This window comes from Canis lupus, chromosome 34 (assembly GCF_048164855.1).
Source record: "Canis lupus baileyi chromosome 34, mCanLup2.hap1, whole genome shotgun sequence".
Classification (NCBI taxonomy): domain Eukaryota; kingdom Metazoa; phylum Chordata; class Mammalia; order Carnivora; family Canidae; genus Canis; species Canis lupus.
Genome location: NC_132871.1, coordinates 176,582 through 197,743, shown reverse-complemented (window position 1 = coordinate 197,743; position 21,162 = coordinate 176,582). Strand labels below are relative to the sequence as shown.

The window sequence follows — 21,162 nt, the reverse complement described above, 5'->3', positions numbered from 1 at the left end:
CTGTTTCTCAGAAAGCTCATGCCGGCCTGGGGCCCTTCCTTTCTTAGGTTCAGTTGTTAGAAAGAATATGTTTTCCGCTCCTTCCTTAAAACAACACCGAGATAAGCTAACGGGCACTCCCCCCAGTAGGAAAATTTACCACTAAAAATGACCACAAACCTGAAATCTCAAGAATCATCTTTAATTTAAGGTGTAAAAACTCTTAAATTAAAATCACTTTAATCCATAGGGCTCTGGTATTTCAGAAATCTATCTCCCTGGAAAAGTATCCAATTTTGATCAGTACAGTGATTTTCTGGGGTGAATATCAGAAGTTACAAAGCTCTCCCAGAATCTGATCGGGCCTTTATGGTCCATGAGCGAGTAGTGTCACTGGGTACAACTCACAGACCAAAAAAAGAAATCTCCAGAAAAGCATTTCACAGGGAGAATTTAACAAAAAAAAAAAAAAAAACCACCACCTTATAGAAAACAGATGGCTAGCGTTACTAAAGCTGGAAGGCTGTGGCTTGTTTGTTTTCTGTGCTTTTAGAAGTTGGCAGGAAAAAACCCTTACATTTTACCAAAAGGGGCCCAGCCCATAAATAATTCACAAGAGAAATTTCTTAAAATCCATATTTTAAGTATGAAGTATGTCAAATTATTGAAGAATGACCTTTTCCTTTTATCTTGAGAGATGTTTTTGAGACATTCCTTAAATATGCAAGAATAAGGAGACAATGAAGTGGACCAAATAATAGTTTCTATGACAAATATCATTTGTTTTCATTTCTTAAAACCCTGTTCTCTGTTTTACCTGCATGAACTACTAGGTGACGTTTACTTTCATAAATCACCTATTTAATCTAAGAATGGACAAAGTATAAGATGTGGCCTAGAAATCGTTCTCAAGTCAGGAATCAAAGAGTGACTCAACCGTGTCATGTGCATCCACTCGAGCTTCACTTAGGCTAAGGTTTGGACGGCTGGTTGGCTGGTAGTTGGCCCCCCAAGAAATAAGCACGGTGCGCAGCCACGTAGCTGAGGACAGTGCGCGGGAGCTTGTAGTGACACCGAGTTGGCCTCGTGGGGCCTTGAGCACTGCAGCTGTTTCAACTTGTGCCCTTTGAATGGCTCGGTCACAGCAGTTGTGAATTTTCTGACCACAACCGACCCCGCAGCAAAGAGAGACTCCTTTAAAGAAGTGAGCAGTTAACTGAAGTAAGCTGTCCGGGCTGAGATGTTCTAGAGATCGTCTGGCCACAGAATCAAAGCACTTTTCCTCCTTCGAATCCTTCAGTTCAATTTGACGAAAAAGCACTTTGTCTTCTCTGTGCCGGACGCTTCCCTGGACGCCGGTGATGGAGTCACGGACAACGTGTCCCTCGATGCTGTCATTTCTGAGAAAAACTGCGTCACCTGACTTGCGTGAGAATTTCCTTTCCCCCAGTAGTTCACAGGAGGATGGCAATATTTTGTAGCTAGAATCTCTGTGTGCTTTTGGACAATTTACCCCCAAATCCTAATAATCACGGAGAAATTGTGAGAGGAGAATCTATTAAAATAAGTATTTGACTTTTCCCTTATAGAAATAAGTTAAAAGAGATTAAGTTTTGATTTAGAGTTTCTTTAAAGCTTCATTTTCCTCATTTATTTAACTATTTTTAAAAATATAAATAAATAAATAAATAAATAAATAAATAAATAAATAAATAAATAATTTATTGAGCACCTCATCTTTGCTCAATTTCAAAAGGGAGTTACATCTAAAAAGGCTGACCAGATTCATCCCTGTTTTTCTCTCCTGCCTTCTAGACCACACTCTCCACTCCATATTGGTTGCAAGGCAATCGGTCTTGCTCATACCTACATCTCTGATACCTCACAGAGGATCTGAGACATAGTGGGTGTTCACTGTAGCTGCATGAACTAAATAAAAGGGAAGGAAAGAATAAATCAGAGTATTGCTACCATAAATAGCCACTTTGGCTCTGGGAAGATTTCACACGTCACCTCTTCTGCAGGGATGAGTGTCCATTTCATTTTCCAGATGAAGAAATATTCAGAGGATAAACCAGTCTACCATCCTACCTTTTGCACAGGTAATCATGAACTATGCATACACTTTTTAAATCCCAAGTCATATCAAAAAGTCCAATTTATTTCTCATTCATTCATTTATTCAATACATATGTATTGAATACCTACTACCTATTAGGCACCAGACCAGTGTTAGGAATGCAAGTGTGAACAGAACAGAAAAAGTCTTTTCCTTAAGGAGTTTACACACTAGTGGAGAGAAACAGAAAATAAGCAAATCAACACATAATCATTTAATATGTCCAAGAGTGACAGATGTTACAAAGAAAACTGAAGAGGTCAAGACAGAAAGTGCTAGCAAAGACATGAGTTGAGTGAGGAGGGGAAACTAGGGTTAATTTCTAATAACCCTAGCCCAGGGGTAAGCTCACAGAGATTTTAACATTTTTAAATTGCCATTTTTATTAGGAGAAATGTCATCTTTAAGTATCATCATCATGAATAGTGATTTCAAGCTCTTTCTTGGGTTACAGGAAATGATTTTGATGGTTAAGTGCATTGTAAAGTTCATATAATGGACACTTGGCCAATGTAACTTAATGGCAAATATAACACAAAGCATCAAAAATATCCCTTTTTGCCCTTAAAACTGTTCATGCCATTTCAAAAATTTCATGAAAATATGGCAATATTTCAGTGAGGAAATTTAACTTTTGCTAAAGAGCTCTTAGCTAAAAAGAAAACAAAGTTTAATGAATTAGATGGTCTTAAGACACCAAGATATAAAAAAAAAAAAAAAAAAAAGACACCAAGATAGTCTTCGGTCACTTTCTTGGACAAAAGATTTGAGTCAAAGGGTGGCTCTGAGCTGCTATTGGACCCCCAGGGCAGCTACAAACATTCTGCCGAATTCATAAAGGTCTGCGTCGACCAGCGGGTCTCTGTTGCGCAGAAACAGTAAGCAGCCAGGTTTGGAGCTCACGGAGACACCCAGCCTGTCTGGAGGGGAAGGACAACATATGATGATTCTCCGCGCAATTTTGGCTTCAGGAAATCACAATGATGGTAATCTCTTTGGCCCAAAAAGGTGAAAATTTAATGACTCTAATGAAATGTGAATTTAAGAACTACACTGCTGGGCTGGCTCAGTCAGAAAAGCACGTGACCCTCGATCCAAGGGTCATGAGTTCAAGCCCCCTGTTGGGTGTAGAAATTACTTTAATAAATGAATCAATAAAAATTTAAAAGAATAACTGAATTGTTGACAGGAATAAATACTCAACTATGATTCAATTAGCTTTATAGTTCTTCCGAGAGGATTTCATCATATACATATAGAACTTTAGCTAAATTCATTTTTTGCACTTAGTAAAAAAAAGTATAGAAGGAGAGATTCTATGTGCCCACAATTACGTATTTCTCATGCTGATATTTGAATATTTTGAAAAATAATTCTATGTAATATAATTGATAAAATAAATGAATACTGAGTTTTGATTAATTCAGAGGGTAACAGATTTGAAGTATCTATTAATTCATCCATTCAGGTTTATATTTTGATTATCTTGTATTAAAATATCTGTTATTTGAAATATTAAGACACTGAGATGTACAGGCATGTGATTAAACACACTCCTGGCAAGGTTCTCTGACCTCAAGAGGCCAGAATAGCCACGTTTTACATCTATTTTTATGATATGTAATCATAGCCTACTTCTTAGAGACATAAGTAGAAGTTTCCTACCACATCAACATTCCAGAGTAACAGTATCATTTTGGTACAGACAACTTCAGAAAATCAGAGGAAAAAAGAGAACTTGTTTTAGGAAGGTTAACAAACGTGATGGTACATTAAAACAGTTTTTTAAAGAACGCCTTCCATTAATGAGATAAGATTAATTTTGTGTGCCTCGGGGAGTTGTACAAGTGTTTTAGCCTTGACTTCAAATATTACGCAGAAGTTATCTTAACTTTCTAAAAATTTGACAGTATGTTTATTCACACCAAATACCACAAATCAATTTTAGAAAAGCATACCAGAATTGAGAAACAGTGAAATTCAAGTAACCAAATCATAATGACAGGAATAAAAGGTGTATGATTTTTAGCTATCCATCTCATTTATTGTCAAAATTCAAGAAAACTGATTAATTGAGCCCTCAATGCCCGTGAATGCCTGGCGAGGAACTTTGGCAAAAACACCCGGGGAGACACCTAAGCCATCACTCAGAGATGAGGGGTTGAAGATGGGGTGTGCTTGGGGGACATTCTTGTATCTGGTCGGCCTGACCGTGAGCATTCTACCTAGAAATAAACGGGAGGGTCGCCAGGAAGCGAGCTGCTCCCAATCATCACAACCCTGAATACCAGCTAACGGTGTCGTGTTTAACCCGGTGGATGGTAATGTGATAGCACTGAAGTCTTTCCCTTCATTGAGCAGCAAAATGAAAGAAGGAAGATTGAATCTTCTGAGATTGTAGAGTAAGCTGGGAGAATCATAGAGGAGAGAAAGATTCCATGCAGCAAACCAGATAGGTGCTCATTATTCTGGTCCTAGGATGAATCAAGGAGGGTTCAGCCTAAGGACAGAAGGGAAAAAAAGAGAAAGAAGTTAGCGAGGCACGTGAAGCCGGATGTTGGTGACAGTCAGGAGTCAGAAGTTCTGTTTCTTGTGAGACAAAGGTTGGTTTTTTTGTTTTTTGTGTTTTTGGGTTTTTTTTTTTTTTTTTTTTTTTTTTTGGAGCAGTTTATCCTGCAGTGAAGAGTGGAAAGACAATGTCTTTTGGTTTTCTTTCAGGCATCGATTTCTGAACTCAAGGAACTGGAAAAAATATACAGGAAATCACTGCCCTGCCCCCATGGACCTTACAAACTAGTGTGGACATAGCCCTATGCAACTGGCTCGCCATTCCCGCAAGCTCTTCTTTTGCTAATAAAAAAGAAACAAATATCAGAAAAGATACGCTTATCAGTGTTCTTTGGTATCAAGACAGACTCCTAGATCTAACATCTTCTCCACTCCGATCTGTGAGCTCCTAATACCTCTGGCCCTCCATTCTGTTCCAGTGTTGGTCACTTGGCAACTTACCCTCTCACCAGCCAGGAAGCCTTTACAGACTTGACAGTAAGCATAACCTGAGCCTGAAAATCATTCTATTGAGATAACTGACAATATAAACATGACCATCTCTTGGCAGTTTGGGGGACTGTATTGGACTATAATTTCCAACAGTTTTGCAAAGCAAATCCAAATTTGATGAACTATAGCGTAAAAAAAACATAACTACCTAAAAAGTTTGGAATTTAGGAGTTACCAAACACCAAGAAATAAAGAGCAAAGACCAGGAAAATGAAGCAAATTGTATCATACATGGCAATGCAAAAAATTCCATTTACATTCTCTTAGGCCTGGCTACACGGAGAAGGGGTGGATAGTCAGTTTTTAAGACTTACAAAATGAAATCCTGCTAGTTCCAATTACTCCATCATTAGTGAAAACACTAGCTCCCACACGCCTTATTAATAACCACATGAAATCAGTACAATCTGAGAAGCTCTAAGAGGCATTTCAAAGCTTTGGAAAGTTATCTTGCCCTTAAGAACAGTGTCCATATCTCCAGTTCCACAACCCAGGGCTAGCTGGACAGCAAATCTTCAATTTATGTCATAATTTTCCTTTTTTTTTTTTTCTGTTTTCCATGTCAGCTTACATTTACAGCTGAAGTCAAACAATAAAGTACTAACTTAATCTAAAAACACATAACTTCTCATTTAAACCAAACAGCAAAAACATAACTGACCACAGATGGTCATGGATTTCTAGATTATCTCAACCCCTTTAGCAACTTTCTTCTTCCCTAACCTGGATAATAACATGTAATTTATAGTGAAAATATTTAATGACCAAATATTGCCAAATGCTAATAGTAACACAAACATTTTCAGTGCTCCATGAAACTGCAGAGTACCTATCTGGTAAGAGAAACACTACCTGAGCTTGCAAATAAGATACTGCAATGATTTCTAGCAAATCCTATTCACTTGTATTGTAAATAGTGGTTAGAAACAGTGAACTGAAAAACTAAGGTATTACTCCACTTGGAAGTTTATTATTAATGATCATCTGCAGGCTCAAGTGTTTCAATTGCTTCGGTTTCAAACAGTTGTAAACCTTACGGCCGTACCTACACTCTTAAGACATCTCCAGATTGATGACCATGAACTGGTGACTCAGAAGTTGGATACTGGTCTTTATTTTTTTTTTTTAATTTTAAAAGAGTTATCAAGATAGAAGACAATCCAATTTTAAAGGACTTTCTTTACATTGATAGTAGTGGTAGCAGAAGGAAGTTAATTGAATACTTTATGTGCTAAGTACTGTCCAAAAGTTTTATTTTCTTGATCTCATGTAACCTTCAACACAGTATCATTCCCACAAGGTGGCAATAATAGCTCACAGTGATTAAACAGCTTGCTTGCCCCGAGGCCAGGATTCCCACCTCAGAAGTGACAGGCCCAGATCTGAAACCAGCAGTACTATCGCTGGTGGGAGCTTTTCCATCAAGAATGAAGATCAGGGGCGCCTGCCTTTGGCCCAGGGCGTGATCCTGGAGACCCGGGATCGAATCCCACATCGGGCTCTCGGTGCATGGAGCCTGCTTCTCCCTCTGCCTATGTCTCTGCCTCTCTCTCTCTGTGACTATCATAAATAAATAAAAATTTAAAAAATGTTTAAAAAAAAAAAAAGAATGAAGATCAGCGGAGAAGCAGATTTTGTTGATCGCATATTCTTCATCGAGCACATTCATGCCCTGGCTGGGCAGTGCTCAGGCAGGCGTTGGAAGAAAGCGACTGGTAGCGTGGAACCCGCTGAGTCAAGTCCTGATTCAATTTCTGGCTTCCCAGCACTGAAAGTCTGGAATCTTAATGGTTAACTCAAGCTGTATTCATCAGTTTTTCTAAATGTTACTTTATGTGGCAAATGCTCCTAAGAAATGTGAAAACTCAACATATTCCACAGACCAGAATTTTCCATTGAGTTTATTAGCTTTGTCTAATTGGAAGATTACTGTTCTGTATGTCTATATATATATATATATATATATATATATATATATATATGAAATATAGTTTCATATGTTTGTATTGTGGTTGTAGAACTTTCTTTTATAGAAATGGTTATACACCCTCGTGTTTGGCAGCTACAGATTTTTTTATAAATACATATAGAGACAAATATATTACATCTGTATACACATGGTAAAATTATGTGTTTATATATTTATATATACATGGAGATAGACATTCATAAACATAACGAAATCTTATGATGCCACCAATTATGATACTGGGAGAAGAGGAAGGTGGTCAAATTCCTAAACCTGTTTTATTTTTTATACTTTTAAATTTTATTTTTACTATATTTTTTATACTTAAAATTCTATCTAAATTCACCTTTATTCCAATAATTACAACCTTTTTCTTCTTCCCAGAAGTTCATTTTCCTGACAAATATATTGAATTTGGTTCAGCCAGTAAAACATGGGAAACTGTAAGCTTGCTTCCTTTCCTGCTACTTATAACCTAGATTTTTTTTCCTTTAACAAATAATAGCTCAGACTTTTTATTTTCTCATAATGTTCATTTTGAAAATAAAAGACAAATGTCAAATAAAATGCTGGATCTATATTCCATGTATTTGGCAGACTAGAAATGTATATTCTATAATTAAGAACTTTTTCCTTTCTTCATGTCCCTTCTGAATAAAACTAACTGAACTCTGGCTAATTGGACTCTGAATAAAAGTCTCTGGCCCTGGACTTTGGCTAACTGGACTCTGTAGGGAAAATTACAAATATAGTGCTTTAAGTATAGCAGAAAAAAGTAGTTTATAGATCTTGGGTAAATTATTTATTATTGGCCTTTTATACAAAATAACATGGTTCAAGATTTACAAAAAAATTTCATAGAAAATAAGAGACACAGAGATGTCCTCTAAAGATTTAAAAGTAGGTTATATATTAATGGTATATACACATCAAGGGAATGTCAAAATCTGAATCCTGTGTTGGATCATATTACTTTATAAAGTCATTCTTTAGAAGTGGCAAGAAGGCTTATTATGTTCTGCTCCTTATTGAAGAACAAAGGATTAAAGCAGACATCCAAATTTAGTGTTCAAGGGTTCATTCTGCATTGGAATTTTAAGTAGTAGTATTTTAATGCAGTCACACTTTGCATATTAAGCAAATAGGAATATTTCCCACTTGCATAGAGAAATATGCTTTCTCTCATTTTACGTAAAAAATTATATATATATATTACAAACAACCTTTCAGTTTCCCACTGTGTTAGCCATGGATTCAAAAAATACTTTTGTCTCCTCTTCAGCACGGGAAGAACAGCAGCACATGTGCAAAGGACCCTCAGCTGGCTCTTAGTATCCACGAGAAAATGACGTAGGGATCGCAGTGTGTAGCCAGCCTTAGGGTGGACTGGAGCTTGTGCAGTCCAGTCCTCCCCAAGACTTGAACCCCTGTTCGATGCAAGGCGATTGGTACACGAATAATGAGAGCCCAGGGTTTCTCAGATACAATGAACTTTAAAGAGAATCTAGAAATCAATATTTGTATTTGACATCTCTCACTTTTTTAATGTTATGTGATTCAAATAGTTTTAAAAGCACTGTGTGCAACAAACACACATGCAAGCCCATTCAGCCTGAGAACTCCAGGAAGGAATCTCTGGTTTAGAGTATACTTTTATGATGTTTTCAGCCTTCGCTTAGCTCTACACCTTGATGGTATTCATTAGTGTGTCCTAATTTGCAGTTGTTTTATATGACATCCCATGCATGGAAAGCTTGAGAAGAAATGCTATAAAAGCCAAGGGTATCCTACTTCCAAGGTGTCCTTGCTTCTAAAACACTAATAGAAACATAATTCATTAAAATATTAACCGGTATATGTATATACACCTGTTTGTATACACACATAGATTTCCTTGATCTGTCAATTGAGAAGGTGTAAAAAAAAATGACTCTGAGTAGCAATGAACATATATATCTAGGTCTCAGATTGTGGCTTCTAATACCAATTAAAAAAAGGGGCTCTTTGGGGGAAATGACTGATTCTATGACTGAAACAGGAAATATGCAAGATAAATCTGGAGCATCTTATAATGCTAAAAAGCAAAATAGTACTAAAAAAAGAAAAAAGGAAAAAAAGAAAACAATGATGCGGTCTACCAAAGAGAGACCAGAGCCACCTGCAAGAATTCCCAATGGCCAAAGCAGGAAAAACCTGACCAACAAAAAAGAGAAGTAGCACTGAATTATTACCCAAAGTTTAAAATAAATATCTGTAAGTCCACATGATATAAATAAATGAATGGATGGATGGATGGATGGATGGATGGATGGATGGAATGTGCAGAATTCTAAATAACTCAGGGAGATACTACTCTTCAAGGAGATGGGACGTAACTCCTACTCCTTCCGTGGGGCTGTGCACGGCAACTGCCTTCCACAGAGTGACGGACAGGAAGGAAGAGCAATAGCAGATTCACAGTGGGGACACCTGACCAACATCACCTCGGGAATCAGCAGTAGGAAGTCGCATCAGCAGTTGAGAATGGCACTTTACCTCTGAGGTTGTCCTCTCCCAAATCCACAACCCTAGTCTAATCATTAAAAGAAAGGTTAGAAAAATCCCAATTAAGCGACATTTTATAAAATAACTGACCGGTACTTCAAGGTAAGTCTACAAAACTCTCACACCCAAGAGGGGCCTCAGGAGATGTGACAACTAAAAGTAATAATGGGATCCTGGATGGGATCCTGGAACAGAAAGAGGTCATTAAGTAAAACCCAAGGAAATCTGAGTAAAAGTGGCAATACTGGTTAATTAATTGTTAGTATAAGGTGGTAAGAAGAGGGGAAATTAAGTCTGGAGTGTGCCTTTTTCTATAAATCTAAAACTTCTTTAAAAAAAAAAAAAAAGGCATTTTAAAAATGACCAGAAGTTAAAGCATGCCAAGGTATAACTGTTGAGCATTTCTATAATTATCTAGTATAAAAAGAAAAACTCAAAATAATCAGAGTCAAGAAAATAATTTATACTAACAGAGTATTCATTTTACCATATATACATACTCCATACAACACCATACAAAGAACAAAACAAAAATTTCCCAGCACGTTAAAACACAAAGAACAGGCCTGAGCCTTCGAAGGTGAAGAGTCCTCTGGTTCCCACTCCAGAGCCCTGCCGGGGTCAAGCTGCCTTCTGTCCTTTACTCTGTCTTCAACAGATTAGTGAACTGTTGTGAAAATCCCTACATTTTTAAGCCAGGAGGCATGTTTGGCACAGGATTATGAAACAAAGATATGTTTATAGACCAGGAAGACAGATGCAGATACCAACACACTGCAGCAAAATTAATGATAAGGACACAGAAAGGTGGGGCCCCGGGTGGATCAGCGGTGGAGCGTCTGCCTTCGGTCAGGGTGTGATCCTGGAGTCCCGGGATCCAGTCCCACATGGGGCTCCCCCACATGGCCCTGCTTCTCCCTCTGCCTGGGTCTCTGCCGCTCTCTGTGCCTATCATGAATAAATAAAATCTTAAAAAAAAAAAAAAAGGGATACAGAAATGTATGGATATGTGTGTATATAGACAATGGAAGAGAGAATGGGGAAGTTTATCTTTGTTCAAAATGTACGATGCCACATTGTCAGAGTTTTAAATCTCCATACTCCTCTCCATTTAGGCTATTAGCTTTACCCTTTCTGATTTTTGTATTAGGTTGTAATTATTCACTGTAAAAGTTTAATATATACCAGGAAAAACAGTGTCTGGTATCAGAAGACCCAGCTCTACCAATTACTAGCAGGGACACCTTGAATAAGTTATTTCTTTTCCCATGGCTCAGTTTTTCCAAATTAGGTATTAGGTCTAGTAATTCTCACCTCAAATAAAATGAGATCATTTACATTAAAAGTAAATGTAAATATTTCTTGTTGGTTAATCTAATTCAAATATTCTATTCTAAAATGTACTAGAATATCATATCTTACCCATTTGAGATTTAAATCGATTTTAAATGACAAATATTATTTTATTGAAAGGAACTATAAAATAGCCAGAAGTATTCCTTTTAATAGAGATGTGCTGAAAACAAGCTATTCTGGGAATTAAAGCAGGATTGACAGGCAGAGAGATGGGAGATGAGTAACATGAGCCAAGGATTCCAGATGGTTCAGTGTGGATGAAATAAGCTGGAAACACAGTGCGCAGCAGGCAAGTGAAGACACTGCTTAGCTAACATGCTTCAGGTCACCAGTAATAACAAAACCTTTTATTAAGTGCTTACTTTATACAAGCATCTTTCAGATGTTATCTGATAAATGCTTAAATTTTTATTTGAGGTAGGAATTATTTTCCTATGTCCCCATAGGACAGATAAAGGGACTGCGGCTCACAGGGCAAAGGATTTCCCCAAAGTAGTGAAGAGACCATTTTCAAAGCCTTATTTACGCGACTGCAGAAGATGCATTCTTCACCTAAGCTGAGCCCACAACTGTGTCCTTAGGATACAGCACAGTGCCCTTCCCACCAGGATGATTTATTTGTGGCTCTGGTGAGAGATCTCCTCTCACCTAATAAATAAAATAAGTTTATACAGTCACATGGGTCACACGGTTAAAGCAACACTGAAAGTTAACTAATTCTCATCTCTCAACTTTCCCCTGAATTCTTGAAATTCGCCAGCGCTGCAGAGAAAGCCTGAAGTGCACGGACTTTCCTCTGGATTCTTTAGGTGTATTCTGGCCCGTAAATAAAGTTAACTGGCCAATTAATTGGGTCAAAGAGAGTATAGGATTTACTAGCGAAGCTGTTTTAAAATCTTTAAAAGTCTATTTGTCAAATAATATTTGTTATTTAATTTCATAATGAAGTTTTTACGTCAAGGATCAAAGACCAAAGGTTAAGCTTCATGATACTAAGGAAAGAAATGGAGACGTTTTATGGATAATCATTGTACAGATAGTATCAAACTCTTTTCTGGAATCTCTTACATCTTATGCTAAGTGGTAATATGAATTTCATGTTATTAACAGCTAGATTTTCCCCTAATCTATGTAAATATTGAAAACATTGCAAAAAAGAAAAAGAAAACATTGCATAGACTTGGCAAACTACAGTTGGAATAATACAGACCATTCTAAAAGGTTTATATTAAAACTATATTTTGATGGTTGCAAATAATTTTCAACCAGAAATCTCCTTAAAATAGTAAAATTCTTTCTACTATTTTCCAACTAAATATTTCTAAATATTTCTAATTCTCTCCAATTCCTGTTTATTTTTAAGATACATGCTTAAAATTTATATGTAGACTGTAGATTAGGATCTTCCATTTGGCAGTCAACGAGTTCACTATAATTGTAATTTTTCTATATTTGTGTATATGACGTACTATTATTTATGTGCATTTTCTGCTAAAATCTATTTTAAGTTGACTTTTCATTTTTTAACCTTTAATTTTTTACATTTCATTCTAAACAAACCTCAGATTTGATAAGCTATATAGTTTTTCCAAATATATATGTCAACATCAAACTTGCAAAAGATTAAATGTTATGTGTTACCTAAAAGTTATCTCATGTACTATTGAGACTAATGTCATATGCTTTGGGAAGCATTCCTATAGAACACAGAATTTTAGAGTGTAACTCACTTCTAAAGTTAGCTTATAATCATAAATAGTTTATAAATTAAGGAAAATAAATAATCCTGTCATAAAAAAGAAACCTTCAAACCAGATGGACAAGATCCTATTTTTGAATGCCGCCTCAGCACTACATACTTGCTTGACTTATAATAATGATGGGACTTGGGCTTAATAACTGAATGCACGTATTAGGAACTCAATAAATTATACCCTCAGCATAATAAAAATTACTGTTATATTCACAAATATCCACTAAGGAATAATAAATTATTATTATCCATTCCATTTCCTCAACTTTCAGAGTGCTCATCCTCAGACTTTATACTCCCGTAACGTCAACTAGAAATTTCTCTCCATACTTCACCTTGATCATTTCCCTCTTTCTGCTTTCAAGATCACAGACACCCTGCAGATTTCGTTCCACTGTTGCTACCTTGTGGTCTATTTTAAAAGCAGCTACTTAAATTACCTCCGTAAGCGGCACCTCAAGCTCATCACCTTCCTCGAACCTCAGCAGTTGCCCTGGGTGCGCTCTGCCCCTACAAATTCGCCCACACTCTCAGAACTGTGCCCTTTTCTTCACTCTAACAGTTGTTCACACCTTACAAACTTCATCTACTGTTCCCTTATCTGTCTGTGAACTTGCCATTCATTCTCTTAAATGTTATTTTGTATGATAATTAAAAACCTAGATTCTTAAATAAATCTTTTCCACCTCAGCCACAACTACCCACATCTCTCCCCCAATCTGTGCCCCGTAACATTCCCTCGGTTCTTAGCTTCTGGCGTCAGGCCACACGGAGTATGGCCAGGGTAAGGACTTCCTGAACTACCAAGCTTCCTATACTTGCATGTGTCATCTGCACACCTGCTTAGAAGGCTGTTGTGGATTGTTGCAGCCTGTACACTTCACAAAGTCTCCAACTGAGGGAGCCGGTGGGAGCTGCCATTCATGCCAACTTCCCCTCATCTTGCTCTGAGTCCACCTGAAGGCCACATCCACTGGAAGAAGAAAAGCCTTTTTGTTTGCACAAGGGTGCTACTATCCACATGCCCTGGGCCACCCAGAGGTGACACCTTCTCTAATTTATACGAAAGCTAGGTACAGGCTAGACTGAACCCCGCAGGCTAATACTGCACATTGTAGAATGTTTCCCCATCTTAATCTCTTCCTAATGTAGTTTCTCTCACATTCTGTATTAGAACGAGGCTTCTTTGATGGCATTAATGCAGTCTTCATTCAACAACTAGGTCCTGAACATCCACTATGTCCCTTACACTTTACAAACTAAAACAGAAACAAAGAATCTTGTTATCAAATGACTTAAACTGACTGGACAACCAAAGCACACAAGCCCAACATTCAAACCAACACACACTTTGATTTCAGGTGAACATTAGTGTTCCAGGCATTGAAAGAGAGATGCATGAGTATTAGATTAACTAGGAAAAACCTCGCAGAGGAAGTAGGTCTTAAACCAGCTTTTGAAAAAAAGAGTAAGACGTGGTCAGGCTATAGAAAAGAATGAAGATACCACAGCATCATGGAAAACATCCTACTAGTGGAATGTCTCAGGTACTGTGTGTTCAGTCTTTAAAACATGTAGCTGGACAATGTAATTATTAAAGAATTTGACATGATAATGAAGATTAATATATTAGAGATCACCAGGGTAGAATTTTAGGTCCAATCTGTTTCCCAGATCTTTAGGGGAGGAAAAAAAAATCCCTAGTGTTTGTATTTATCATCTGGAAACCAGATGTTTATGGAAAGGGGTGTGGTGCCTCAAAGACATTCTTCCCCTGTAAGAAGCATGTTGCTGTGATGTAAGACTCTTGAGCCTCTAAAAACAGTAAACTCAAAAGCACTTGAGGGCTTTCTGAACAATTCAAAAAATCAAAAGATAGATAAAAGAAATACAGAAAAAAAATACACAGTGTGACACACATTCAAAAAAGGAATCTCAGTTTCAGTAAGCAAGTACCTAGTTGGGAATTTGCTTGCTTTTACCTAGTTGGAAGAGCAAAAGCTTTATTTTTGAGCAAGAGTTAACTTCAAGGAGAGGAAGGAAAAACAAATACTCAGTGCTTGCTTATTGCAAATGTTGTATTTAAATTTATCTTTAGCTCCATGAGGTCTCAGTAGGCTGCAATGTCCTCAGAACTACACAGTGCTGAAAGATTGGACCAAATAAAAATATTTAACCAAACGTATATATAGGGTTATTTATCAAGTAATCTGACTGAATTCCATGACCATCTTATTACATTTTGAAAATATACACATATTTTATAGGTTTTTTAAATCATAAAGAAATTAGGAAATGGTAAGTGGTTATGACTCCAATAAATAATGTGAAACACTAGATACACTATCTAGTCTGGATGAGTGGAATATTCTGAAAAGTAAGTTCAGTTGGAACACTGAGCAGCCCTGACATGCTGATGTGAATGAAGAATTCTCCATTTGGTTCTGAGTAGGAACAGATGCCTCATTTTCTTTGAGAGAGGAAATTACATTCTTCTAAGAGGAACTCTGCACTGCCAAATTAATAAGATAAGAAATTTCACCATCTCCTGGAATACATTAGCATGCAATTTCCCGACCATTACTCTTACTGAACTAGCCCTTGAGTGTGGAACCTCATGGAAAGCTGAGCTAATCTAGTCCACAACCAGCATTACTTTCAGAGCACTGAAGAATTCTTTTTAAATCTCTAAATTATGGAAAAATGGAAGCTATACACTTCCTTATCCTAGACTCTGAGTAAGTGGGATATAAGAGGATATAAGCATTCTTGCATAGAGAAAGCATTAGAAATACTATAAGGATACTATTAAGTCCAACAGGTAGCTTACTGAAATACATAAAACTATGTGAAAAAATCACTTACATCAGGAATTAAGAATAACATTCCTTGAGCATCTTTTTCTTGTTTAATATTTTTCCATAGGTTCAAGGCAGTGTTCATTGAATTTCCTATTTAATAGTAAAAATATAGTAATACAAATATAGCTCACTAAAATCATGCAACTGAGCTGAAAACATAAAATATTCATTCCCACAACACCAAAAATTTATTGAATACCTATTACAGTAGAGCATACTATGTACATGCTATACTGAATTCTAAGAACATAAAGTGAATTAAGACAGCATCCCTCCTTTGAGATCTACAGACAAAGAGAGGAGATCAACTCAGAAATAATCAGTTATGGGGATCCCTGGGTGGCTCAGCAGTTCAGCACCTGCCTTGGGCCCAGGGAGCCTGCTTCTCCTTCTGCCTGTGTCTCTGCCTCTCCCTCTTCCCCACCCCCCTCTCTGTCTCTCTCTCTCTCAGTGTCTCTCATGAATGAATAAATAAAATCTTTAAAATAAAACTTTAAAAAAAATTTTTAAAAAGAAATAATCAGTTATAATAGTGCATGGTTATATGCAGGAATAGAAGTATGTACCAGATGCTATGGTAGCCATAGGAATGGGATCCAAAGCAAATAGTTTGCATTATGCATTGTTATTTGGATCACATGCTAAATTAGAAACTCTATGAAGGCAAAAATTTTATCTGCATTTACACCACTATATAATCAGTGTCTACTACATTGCCTAGATCATTGTAGGCATTTAAAAAAATACGGTCAGGTAATGAGCTAAACATTTCATTCAGTAGGGGCAATACTTGGGCCATTCATTCAGTAGGGGCCATACTTGCCCCCATTCTATGGGGCAAGCACAGTATTTTAAAGAAAAGAATAGACTTGCTAAGTTGCTTATCAGAGAAATCTTGTATTCAAGGTGAGTTCAGCCTACAAAAAAAAATGTAGATAAGGAAAAAGTATCTTTCCTCTGAGAAGGAAGATAAGGAAGAAAACAGAGATAGGGACACAGGCAGAAAGACAGAGGAAGGGGGTAGTGAGGAAGGACAGGGAAAGAAAATTGAGGTCTTAGTCCTTAATAATGTGACCCTTCTTTAGAACCTTAAATCTTCAATTCAATTATTAAATACTCAAAGACTTGGCATGAATGGCTTTTATTGTATATGAGTGAGGTTCTGACTCTCACATCCAGACTTATATAGGCAAGACAGTAGAATTACACAGAAGGCAAAGGATCATGGATTTAGGGACGTCTCGTTCAACTTAACTGGAAAGTGGCTGACAGCTAACGTTGTGATCATAGTAAAGACATCTTCACTACATTTGAATATATATGGATGATGAAGAAGATGGAAACTGTACTCCAGGAAGATATGGGAGTAGGTACCAAGTTGTGAAATGATACCATTTAGGAGGAACTATACTGGGAAAGAAAAGAAAGAGCTCATGTGGGAAGTACATAAAGACCACATAAGTAGGGACCAAATCATGAAAGGCCTTGGTTGTTAAAGAATTTGAACCCTATTTTCAATGCAATAGGGAACTATTTAAAACAAAATAATCAGAATAGTATACAACAATAAAGAAAGTGAAAATATCTAGTGAAGTAGTAATATTGTCATTCTCTCATAGGCAGATAGTAAGCACATTGGAAATGCAAAAACACAGGCCATTACAGATATCTGCTTGCCAAATCTGAATTTTCAGCATCTAGGCAGATTTGAGCAAGAACTGATGCAGGCCGTATCATGAGCGCCCATTTCTGTCTACTAATTATTTACAACAGTTCAGCTCAGCATTTGGGCAAAAGAAGGAATGCTATACAAAATCATTTAATTTTAGGAAAAGGAGCTTAGGAAAATGTGGTCATTATAAAAAGTAAAAAGGAATAGTTTAAAATAAAATAAACCACAGAAAGTCTGGAGACTATTTTAAAATACACCATTAGAAGCCCAAGACGAATTTTTTGTCGTGCATCATAAAAACAAGCCAGATGCAAAAAAAAAAAGAAAAATGCTTTCACAGCAAATTGGTATAGTAGAAGCTGACTTCGCAGAGCGTACATAGGCATAAACTGTAAAGATTTCCAAATATAAGGGGAAAAGGAAGCTTCCTAAATGTAACAGGTCAGATACAATTATAAATTAAGCAAACCAGAAAAATAATTGTGAAACTATCTTACAAGGAAATTCAAAGCTAATAATGAAAAGGATCCTTAAAAATGTCAAAGGGAAGAAAGAATCCAAGCACAGAATACAAAGGAATCGGGATGCCCGGGTGGCTCAGCGGTTCAATGTCTGCCTCTGGCCCAGGGCGTAATCCTGGGATCCAGGATCGAGTCCCGCATCGGGCTCCTGGTGGGGAGCCTGCTTCTCCCTCAGCCTATGTCTCTGCCTCTCTTTCTCTCTTTCTGTCTCTCTCTCTCTCTCTCTCTCTCGCTGTGTCTCTCATGAATAAATAAAATTTAAAAAAAAGAATACTAAGGAATCCTAAATATAAAAGCGTGCATTGGGGGAATATTCAGACAATGTTTAGTTATTTTCTGTTTTGGCTGGTTTATTCATTTGAAGATTTCAGACTTAAACTGTATATTGAGGTAGTCATGTGAGAGGTGCTTAAGTCACACTACTAAAAATACATTAAGTGTTTTACTCATTGGGAAATCTGACACAGATTAACATCTGTGATGCTATAGCATCTACACAAAAATGGAAGAACTTAAGAGTGAAATGTTGACTAAGGAGTCAAAACACGTTACCTGTCAATAACAAATTAGACCAAGCCAGAAAAGGAAAATTGTCAATATGACCCCATTCATAAACACAGAATCCAGTAAAGACCTTGGAAATCTAAAACTCATTTCACCCAGGCAATTTGATGAAATCTGTTATAAAGTGGGGGATAACTATGTACTTAACACAACAAAACTCACAGAGGAACCACGGTCCTGGAAGAGGAAATGATGCTTGACTAATCTATTAGAGTTGTCAAGCTAAGTAAGCATTTGGACAGGAGAGAACTGGTGAATATAATTTATTTGAATTTTCTAAAGGCCTCTGACGAGGTTCATACCAAAACTACTTGAACGTTGAGTCACCATGGGATTTAGGAAGATGTTTTGACATGCTTAAGGAGCCAGTTTAGAGTCAAGAAACAAAAAGTAGGGCCAAATATTTCTTCAGGTAGAGAAGTTCAAATGCTGGAAGCTTCCAAGGAGTGGAGTGCTATAACTTCTCTAGAAAAAAGCAGCACCCATAGAATTCTCTAGACTTGGGGCACCTGGATGGCTCAGTTGGTTGGGCATCTGACTTTATTTCAGCTCAGATCATAATCCCAGGATCCTGGAATGGAGCCCCACATCAGGCTCTGTGCTCAGCAGAGAGTCTGCATGAGGATTCTCTCCCTTGCCCACCCCGTCTTCTCTGTGCATGCTCTCTCTCTCTCTCTCTCTCTCTCTCTCAAATAAATAATTAAATATTTAATTTAAATAAAATTTAATTATTTTTATTAATTAATCTATTAATTTAAATAAATAATTAAATCTTTTCAAAAAAGAATTCTCTAGATTTACATATAATATCACAGTGATTTTTACCTTTAAATCTATCCAGAAGCCTACCCCAATATTCCAGCACCCCGGCAAGGTCTCCTGAGAAGGAGATGAGAGGAGAAGAGGAGGGGTTGGGGAGGGAAATGAGAAGTTTCATCTCCTCTGTGAGGATTTCTGGGCCTCTATCAAATGGTAGGGAATTCTTGAGTATTTTACCACAAATCCTTAGAATCACTACTGGGCAATTCAAAACCCTTCTAGAAATTAAAAAGCCAAATTGTGAATGATCATCATTAAGAAGTTCTGTGATGCTCTTAGTGGATAGTTAAAGGACTAGTGAATTAATGAAATATGTGTTGTATTTTATGTAACCAGAGGATTAAAAAGAAAAGAACATTACAGAGTTGGTATTAAACATAAAATCCATATTGCCCTCCCAAAATGGTGCTAGAAAATTATAAAATACTGCAATGACCAAGACTTAACTAAGCCTATGAATACCAGACAGGGTATAAATATATTTGGAAGTACTTTTAAAAGTGTCTTACCCCTACATATCCTAGAGTCGTAGATTTAGCTGAATCTTCATTTTTCTGGAAAAGAATCTTCACTGCACAAATTTGATCCCACATACAGATTACCTGTTCATATAGAGCACGGCCTTAACCAAAGATGAAATTCCTAAAATACGTAAAGCTTATTTTCATGGTGATATGATGATCTTCTACAAGAAATACTGAATGCTCTCTATAGAAGTTTGAAATATGGAAAATGTTAACCCTCCATCAGGACAATTTCACTCTCTTTTTATCAAAAAGAAAACTTCATACTAAATTTTAGGTTAAGATTTTCTCATCATCTTTTATGGTATTTTACGAAATCTTTTTTGTTGTTTCAGAAACTAGTGAAGACAACTAGAACTAAATTTCTACAAACCTCAGACAAGATTGTTTTAGGAGTGAAATAAATGCAGTAACACTCGCTAATTAATAATCTTGTTGGGTTAACATTTGATTGATTACTAAAATTTTTGTCCTTCCACAATCTAAAATAAATAACTTACTAATAGACTTAATATCGGATCTAAATTCCATTTAGTTCTAAAAGTCTATGATCCTTTTAACAGTCACATGAAATGCAGTATCATTTGCAGAAGTCTAAACAATAAAAACTAATATAATACTTCACATTAAAAAAATAATAATCTACTACATTATTAACCAAAGAAATAAACCACACATGATAAGGGTTCATTACAGATTTAAATTAGACTTGGCCAAATATCAACATATTCTGGAAATGCAGAAAATGAAGAAATTCTAAGTACATTGAAAATGACAGATTTTTCCAGTGGGTTAAGATCTACGTTCTACATTTCCCCTTTACCTTTAAGTATTTAGTGGTTTTAAGATAGTTTGGAAGGCCAGCATTAGAAATTTCTATTACGAAGTCTAACCTCCAGAATAAAATGTGGCCTCCTGCGCCAATATTCCTCTTCCATAGCTAAATTCTTCTGGAGAAAAAAACTCCATGATAACATTAATTAAAACAGAACCTTTTATTCAGTGTTCTTTGTAAAGTCTTAGTAGAAACTGAAACATACACTTTTCAAAAATAATATATGTCCTATATGGCTATGTAATTTCCAGCTTAGTGCAATGCAAGGGCCTTAAAATCCCTCTGTGAAGTATATTTTATGTGTATCCTCAGTTGTTATGGTTTGCTTTAATTTATGTAATTATGTATGAGGTCAATATGGAAAACGAGCCCTCACTCATTACTGGCAAACATTCCTGAACAATGTGTATGCCTCCAGGAATCAAACTAACAGGCTTACAGAACACAGCAAAGTTCAAATGAAAGCAACCAATTGTTCAGCCACTAAACGATAGTGATTGTTTCCTATATCATAATTGTACTTTGGAGATGGCTTAACAGGCAATAAATTACATCCAAAATGCTCTCAGATGACAAACAACAGGAA

General features: G+C 36.6%; 1 protein-coding gene and 1 long non-coding RNA gene across 2 annotated transcripts in view; one reads left to right on the top strand and one right to left on the bottom strand.

The window, feature by feature from the left end:
* Positions 1-21,162, bottom strand: part of COL5A2 (collagen type V alpha 2 chain) — a 138,263-nt gene that overhangs the window by 88,924 nt on the left and 28,177 nt on the right. The gene's annotated exons all lie outside the window — the stretch shown is intronic.
* On the top strand, positions 1,948-4,977 carry LOC140624313 (uncharacterized). The gene is made up of 2 exons (XR_012023804.1): positions 1,948-2,081; positions 4,817-4,977. It is a non-coding gene; the product is annotated as an uncharacterized lncRNA (long non-coding RNA).